This window comes from Castor canadensis, chromosome 14, assembly GCF_047511655.1.
Source record: "Castor canadensis chromosome 14, mCasCan1.hap1v2, whole genome shotgun sequence".
In the NCBI taxonomy this organism is placed as follows: Eukaryota; Metazoa; Chordata; class Mammalia; order Rodentia; family Castoridae; genus Castor; species Castor canadensis.
The window spans coordinates 25,077,232-25,085,393 of NC_133399.1; the positions used below are offsets into that span (position 1 = coordinate 25,077,232).

General features: G+C 37.0%; 1 pseudogene; it reads right to left on the reverse strand.

Moving 5' to 3' along the window:
- Positions 1-313: 313 nt before the first annotated feature.
- Positions 314-3,522, reverse strand: LOC109702565 (transcription factor AP-2 gamma pseudogene; annotated as a pseudogene).
- Positions 3,523-8,162: the final 4,640 nt, after the last annotated feature.

Here is an 8,162-nt window from a genome sequence, read left to right on the forward strand (position 1 = left end):
AGAAGGCTTCAGTACCTTAAAGGAACATGTCATTTCAGAGAGCCTCCCATTTAAAGAATTAAAACTTTCAAAGTTAAAAAAAAAGACAAGGAAAATGAAAATCAGCAGGCTTTGTTTCTACAAGTTTCCTAAAACCAGAAGGTTGACACTAGAAGGTGTCAACGGCACCTGTGAACTAACTGCTAAGCCCACACAACCTTTGCCTCCCACTGAAGGATGTGATCTCTGGAGAAGCTAGATAAATACTAATTTTTAAGATAAATATTTAGTGGACATAAAAACTAGCCATTCTCTTAACACTGCAAAAAATAAGTTAACTGTTGATCTGAGTCACATTTTTGGATTTGGCTCTTCTGAGAACACCTCCCAGTAAGGAAGCATTTAAGCATTCAGGTGGTGACAGTCGCCTCTGCACTGCAGCCACCGTCACTTTATATTAAGATGTGGAATTCCTAAATTTAGGAATTCCAGTTATTGTAACAGAACAGTATCCTAAAGGTCTTGGAAGCACTGTTCAAGAAATTGACTTAACGGGTGTAAAACTAGTTCTTCCAAAGACCAAGTTTTCAATGGTACTACCAGAAGTGGAAACAGCATTAGCAGAGATTCCTGGAGTCAGAAGTGTTGTATTATTTGGAGTAGAAACTCATGTGTGCATCCAACAAACTGCTTTAGAGCTGATTGGCCGAGGAATAGAGGTTCATATTGTTGCTGATGCCACCTCATCAAGAAGCATGATGGACAGGATGTTTGCTCTTGAGCGTCTTGCTCGAACTGGGATCATAGTGACCACGAGTGAAGCTGTTCTGCTACAGCTGGTGGCTGATAAAGACCATCCAAAATTCAAGGAAATCCAGAATCTCATTAAGGCCAGTGCTCCAGAGTCAGGTCTGCTTTCCAAAGTATAGGACATTGGAAAGACTGGTATCCTCCTCACCATCAGGTGACAGGACTGTAAGCTCAGACAAGCTCATGTCTCTACTAGAATTAAAATGTTAAGTCAAAAATGGCTCCTTTTTTGCGGCTCTTAGTAACATTTAACAGCTAGATCATTTGGGTACCAGCATTTAGTTACCGATGTCAAAAGCTTCAGGTGCTGCTTACCTTCTTTTTTCTTAATGGGCTTTTATTTATTAAAACATTACAATGGAGGTGCCTGTTTTGTCTATACTGTATACATGATTATACCTTTCGAAAGTGCACATTTGGTGAAGTTTTCTGAAATTGTGCACTTCAAAGAAAAAATATGTACCAATAATGATTTGCCTTTTATATTATTGTAAGATATATGTTATAATGTTAATGTAGATTCAGAGGTTGTACTTTACAGGTTGATTGAAATAGAATTATTATACATGGGTTTACAAACAGGATTCTAGATCATGTACCCGCTTGTCTCACAGTGTTTTGGAGTATTTACTGAGTGAGTTGCATTGATCTATCCAGACTGAATTATGTTAAATGATTACATACCTTTCTTGATTGTACTGATTTTCTTACTCTTGTCACCATTACTAATTCTCTGTTAATTTTTTTTCCTGCCTGATTCTTACCATGAAAGACCCATTAATTTTGTAGAAAGATGGAATGATGTGTAATGCTATGTGACTGGCAGAGGGCTGTTTTAACATGTTTGATGTAGGACTACAGCTGAATGAATGTCTTTACAACAATCTGGAGTACATAGCGTAGTTTGCAGAGAAATACAGTCTGGTAAAATGTAGTTTTTAAATGTTCATACTCTGTTTTATATTTTCTCCGCTGACCCTCCAAATGTTAATGCAGCCGGCATCAGTAATGATTTGGTAGTACTAACTTTGTGATCGTTATTACTCTTCAATAAATTTATTTTCATTGAAGAAAAAAAAAAAGATGTGGAGCTACGAAGGGACAGTCTTCCAGAGACGGAGCAGAAGACCTCGCTGGGATTCATCACAGCTCCCACCAGCTCCTTTTGACATGGAAGGCTCAGGGGGATCTTGGTCATGGAAACGGGACCTTTGCGAATGACAGTCTGATCGTGCAGAAGCAGGTGCTGCTCGTCGACATTCTGCACCTCCTCCATCTGGTGCGCCATGTCGTGCAGCCCCAGGTTCTCAGCCAGGCCCGAGGCGTCCAGGGCGTGCGCATGGGGCAGCAGCAGATCGGAGCGGCTGTAGGCATCCCTGAGGCCGCTCACGGCGCCCCGCTCCAGCCCGGAGAGGTGCGGCAGCAGGCCGGCCGGGTGCCCGTGGTGCGAAGGCAGGCCGGTCCCCTCCTGGCTCTGGCGGCCGGGCCAGGCCTGCTGCTGGCTGCCGGTGGGCGCCGGCTGGTGCAGAGGGTTGATGGCGGCTTAAGCTTCTCGCAGGTGCGAGTAGGGCTCCGCCGACTGCGAATAAGCCAGCTGCTGGTAGGCGGTGGAAAATAGGGTGGTGGCTGGTACTCGGCGACTCCGGGATGGGAGAGAGGCGGCGCAGGGCTGTACAGATGCTGCCCGGCCGAGGAGAGGTGCGGGATGCGCGGGTTCCCATTGCTGCTCGCGTCCTGGCGATCTCGTAGAGACTGGAAATTCGTGTCGCCAACTCCTCAACTCTGCGAGGTGGGGATTTAAGAGTGAAAGCAAGGGCAGGAAAAGAGCTCCCCGAGGGCTGAGTCCTGTGCTGTAAACTCGCGCTTGGAGCGTTTATTTCATTCACCATGAACATTTCTTAATTTCATAATAGTAGCATTCACATTTTTTCTGAAAACCGCAGGTCACCAATTTAAATTATGCTTATTTCTTACAAATACTGTTGGAGGAATTTGGAATTTAATCAAAATCTGTGTACTTATAAGACAACTGTGATTATACCAAAAACATTAGGAATTGTCACCACAAGTAACCTAGCTTTAAAGGTCTGTTGTGATGTAATAAAGAAGAAATAAGATATTAGTACAGGGGGAGCTGTAACAATATTATTGTTCAGAAAAGTGAGTTCAGGAAAACACCAGCACATAAGTGAATAGTTTATTTAGTAGAGAACTGGAGAATAAGCAAATGTGGGGTTTTGATTTATCCCAAAGTTGAAAATACATTCGGTATACATCAGGAATTTAACTAATGGGATAAACTCTAAAAGCACAGCTTTCATTATCAAGAATTTATTGAGAGCCCCTACATAAAAATATTGAGCTATGAAGCCATGTTAAAAGTGAGTACTTGTTACATTCACTGAACACTATAAAGCTAATGAACAATAGGCCAAGCACAAAAATAATAATCACTACAAATAACTAAAAATGTTTGAATTTCTAGTTCAATAAAGAACTTTTATAAATTAACAAAAATACAAACACATCCCTGGAAATTTCTGAAGCATGTATTTTCCAAAAGGAAAAAAGTGATGCATATAATACTTGAAAAGGCACTCTATCTCATAAAAAAAGAGATAGAAATTAAGGAAGCATTATTTCATACCGACTAGACTACATGAATAAAAGAATAACTTTTGTGATGACTGAACATCAGAATTAACAAATAAGGAGGTAAATTACCTCAACCATGTTGGAAATCTTACTGGAGCTACACAAAGTAGAAAAAATTATATTCTTCAACCAGTAATTTCACCACTAGGTAAAACTATCTTAAAGATTGTCAAGTGACATGAAAGAGAATATTCAATTAGCTTTATGGGCTGTAACAGAAAAATGATTACACAAATGTCATCAATATTAGAAGGACTACGCATTTTTCATTGTTAGTATGTATTAAATAAAAATAACCCTGGAATTAAATGAATAATTTCTAAACTCCACAACAACATGGAGTCTTCAAAGTGCAATGATGGAAATTACAACCAAGACAATGAAATCATTTACTGCCTTGATACTTTACGAATGTTAAAAATTCATGGGCGGGGGGCATGGCTCAAGTGAAAGAGCACCTGCCTAATAAGCAAACAGCCATGATTTCAAAGGCCAGTACTGACAATATTCATATAATATATTATCAAGCCATATACAATGAGATAGTAAAAGTACTATAGAGCCCTAAAATATGTTTTTAAGACAAAATTAAACAATTGGGGCTATCAAAAATTGGTTGAATTAATTCCATATATGTTGATGCTTCTTTCTATTCCATAGAAAATATAAAACTACACTTATGATTCACTGAGTATTCAGACATAATATTATCTGAAAAAAATCCTTTTACTGAAATAAGTGACATTCACTTACATCAAGTGTGTTCAGAGTCACAAGAGGGGAAAGTGGAACATGTAAATATCATTTTGGGTGCCACCATTTAACTGATGACAAATATGTTCTCTGTATGATTCCAGTAATTAAAGAATCCTTACACAGAGAAGAGGAAATTAAAATCAGCCATGAAAATGCAAGAAAGCCATTTTGACCAAGCAAACTAGCAATAAGGAATAGGTAGAAAGTAAACAGCAGAGTAATAAAAATAACTACAAGCACCACATAGCACTCAATCCTGTCACTGAGCATTAATGGCCCTTAATATCCCAATCCAAAGGCACTGGACAGCAAAATAGATTAAAAAAAATACTCAACTATATGTTGCTTACAAGAAACATATCTCACTAAGCAAAGAAACACTGCCTAAGAGTGAAAAGGTGACTGTTTTTACAAGCAAACGGACCCCCCCAAACAAGCAGGAGTAGCTGTACTAACTGCTGATAAAGTGGACTTCGGATGAAAAATATTCAGAAGAGACAATGAAGGCCACTTCATATTAGTTAAAGTAGCAATTCATCTAGAGTAAATAATAATTCTTACCATATATGTGCCAAAATCAGTGCACCCAATTACATTAAAAAATAGGAGTTGACTTAAAAGAAGAGATAGACCCCAACATAGTGATTGTTGGAGCTCCTAATACTGCACTGTCACCAATAGATAGGTCATCTAGGCAAAAAAATCAACAAGGAAGCTTCTGAATTAATAGACAGAATAGAACAAATGGACAGAAAACTACAGAGTATTTTATCCAGCCACCATGAAAAAAATATTCTTTTCAGGACCATTTACAAAATAGATCATATTATAGTGCATGAAGCAGGCCTTAACAAATTTAAGAAAATTGAAATAACTCATTGTATTATATCAGATCACAATAGAATAAAACTAGAACTAAATAAAATAAACAGGAGAAAATATTCAAACACATGGATACTGAACAACATACCCCTGAATTGAAGAAATAAGAGAAGAAATAAAACAGTTCATAGACTCTAATGAAAATGAAAATGCAACCTGACCGAAACTGTTGAGCACAGCAAAGGCACTGCTAATGGGAAGAATTATTGCTGTGCATGCCTACCTTAAAAAAACAGAAGCATCTCAAATAAGCAGTCTAATGATACCCCTTAAGCATGTACAATAACAAGAACAAACCGAACTCAAAGTGAGTAGAAGGAAAGAAATAATAATGATCAGGGCTAAGATCAATGAGATCAACACCAAAACTCTTAAACAAAATCTTAACAAAAGGAAAAAATTGGACCTTTGAAGAGATTAATAACATCGATAAACCCTTAGCCAACCCGACAAGAAGGAGAAGGGAAAAGACCCAAATTAATAAAATAAAAAATGGAAAAGGATACATAACTACAAATACTTTTGAAATCCAGGTATTTGTAGGGAATATTTGAAACTTACATTCAAGTACATTGTAAAATCTAGAAGAAATGGATAAATTTCTACTTGCATTTAACCAATCGAAATTCAATCAAGAAGATATTCACCACCTAAATAGATCTATAACTAGCCATGAGATTGAAGCAGTAAAATACTGTCCCAGCAAATAAGATCCAAGAACAATGGAGTCTTATTCACCCATAGGCAAGAATGAAACTACATATTTTGAAAGTAAATGGATGGAATCAGAAGACATTATATTAAGTGAAGTTAGCCAGGTTCAGAAAGACAAAGGTTGCATTTTATCTCTGATATGTGGAAGATAGATCCACAGAAACAAACAAGATCATATGTGTATCTACAGGTAGAATATGTTGACCATAATAGAACTACAATGGAGCTCAGGGAAGGAGGAAAGGAAAAGAGAATAACAGAGAGTCAACAATATTAAAATACTTCATGTCTGGGCAGGTTGAAGCCCTATTGATATGTACTGAAACAGCCAAGTAATGGAGTGTAGGAGAGAAGGGATAAGGGGGAGTAATAGTGGGGTTTGAACTGACTAAAGTAAAGCATATTCACAGCTGAGACGCATTGAGAAATATGTTTGTACATTGACTTTGGAATTAATAATGAAAGACAGGACTGTAAAATAGGTGCATTGTGTGGGGGTGTGCTTGTGGGAAGGGTGAGGATGACTAGTGGAGATGAACATGAAGGAATACAATCAATGGCTTCATACATATAGAGGAAATAGAATGAAGAAACCTCTTGTAATTGCTTTAAGTGAGACTGGGAGGGGGTAGTTGTGGGGAAGATGTAGAAGGCAATCTAACTAATGTACAGTGTAAGGCTATTCATATATTTCACAACAAATGCCTCCTCTACAATGAATAAATACTAATAAAGATGAAATAAGTAAAAATAAAAATGATAGAAAAGGAAAGAATTATCAGAATCAAGAAACAGCCTACAGAATTGGAGAAAATCTTTGTCAGCTACTCATCTGACTGAAGATCAATATCCAATAGGTACAAGAAACACACACTATTAAACCAAAAAGAACAAACATTTCAGTGAATGAATAAACAAGTGGATTAAACTGATATTCTCTAAAGATAAAATATAAATTGCTACTAAACACATGAAGAAATGTTCAACATCCTCAATAACAAAGGAAATGCCAAGCAAAATGACATTGGGCTTCTTTCTCACCCCAGTCAGAAATACAGTCAACCAACAAATGCTGGAAAGTATTCAGGGGAAATGGAACACACTTACACATTGTTGGTGGGAATGTAAATTAGTGCAGCCACTATGGAAGTCAATATAGCAGTTCCTCAATAAATCTAAAAGTTGAATTACCATATGATTCTGCTCTTTGAGTCTTGAGCATGTATCTGAATGAATGGAGGTCAGCCTCCAATTAAGAGCCTGGAACACCCATTTTTTAGGACAGCACTATAGTTGCCTATTGTGGTAGGCAACTCATGGAATCAGCTTAGGTGCCCATCTACTGACGAATGGCCAAAGAAAATTTGAAATACATATTCATTGAATGCCAACTCAGTGTCATTCATTGTTGTAAATGCTGAGGACAAGTTCTGGGTGTAAGGTATTATTTGCAATTGGAAGTATTCCATGCCATTTTAAAAAGACAGCAATGATATCTTAAAATCTGAGTTGTGATATAACAGTTATGTAATTTTAGTTTGCCTCATAATCACTTGAAGATCTTTTCAAATTTCAGCTATGATAAGTTTTACTGTCACCCCACTTGCTCAAGAGGAACCAAAGGTAAGCTGTAGTTGTAGCATGGATGTTAGATCCACCATGAATAGCTGGCAGAAACTGGGTTTCAGCTCAGATATGCTGATAATACAGAACAAGTATGCCTAAATTATCATTCATACCTCATAGCTTATTTGCATTTTCAATGTTTCCTTTCAGACCACAGTCTCTAGTCTTACCCTTCCTTAAAACATATTTCCATCTCTTCCCATAACGTTATTTTGAGCAGGTAAGCAAAGATTAGAAAATGTTGTTTTTATATTTGAAACTCACATGATACCCCAGGAAAATGCAACTGAAGCACTCCAAAATTTAATTTTAAAAAAAGCTGCACAACCCTGATTGCAAGATTTTTTTGTCTAATGAGTGCAAATCAGGGACTGTATGGAGAGATCAGTTCAAAAATCCATAATTGAACCCAGAAAATACTATTGAAAATGGTATGGAGGAGAGAGAGAATTACATGATAATAAAATGAATGAACTTGTTCAAAGTATACACTATGAAATCATCACAGTGAAAACATTGTAAACTCTTTATGAATGCTAATAAAAAATTCAAAATTTAAGGTGCTGACTCTAGCAATTGATTAGTTATAAATTAGTTGTCAATAGCTTAGGTTAATTATAAATGTACATTTCAAACTCTACACAACCTCTTAAAAATATAATTGAAAATGGAAGAAAGGAAATTAAATGGAATAATACAAAATACTGTCAAATTCTGAATTACATACATAACAGATATTG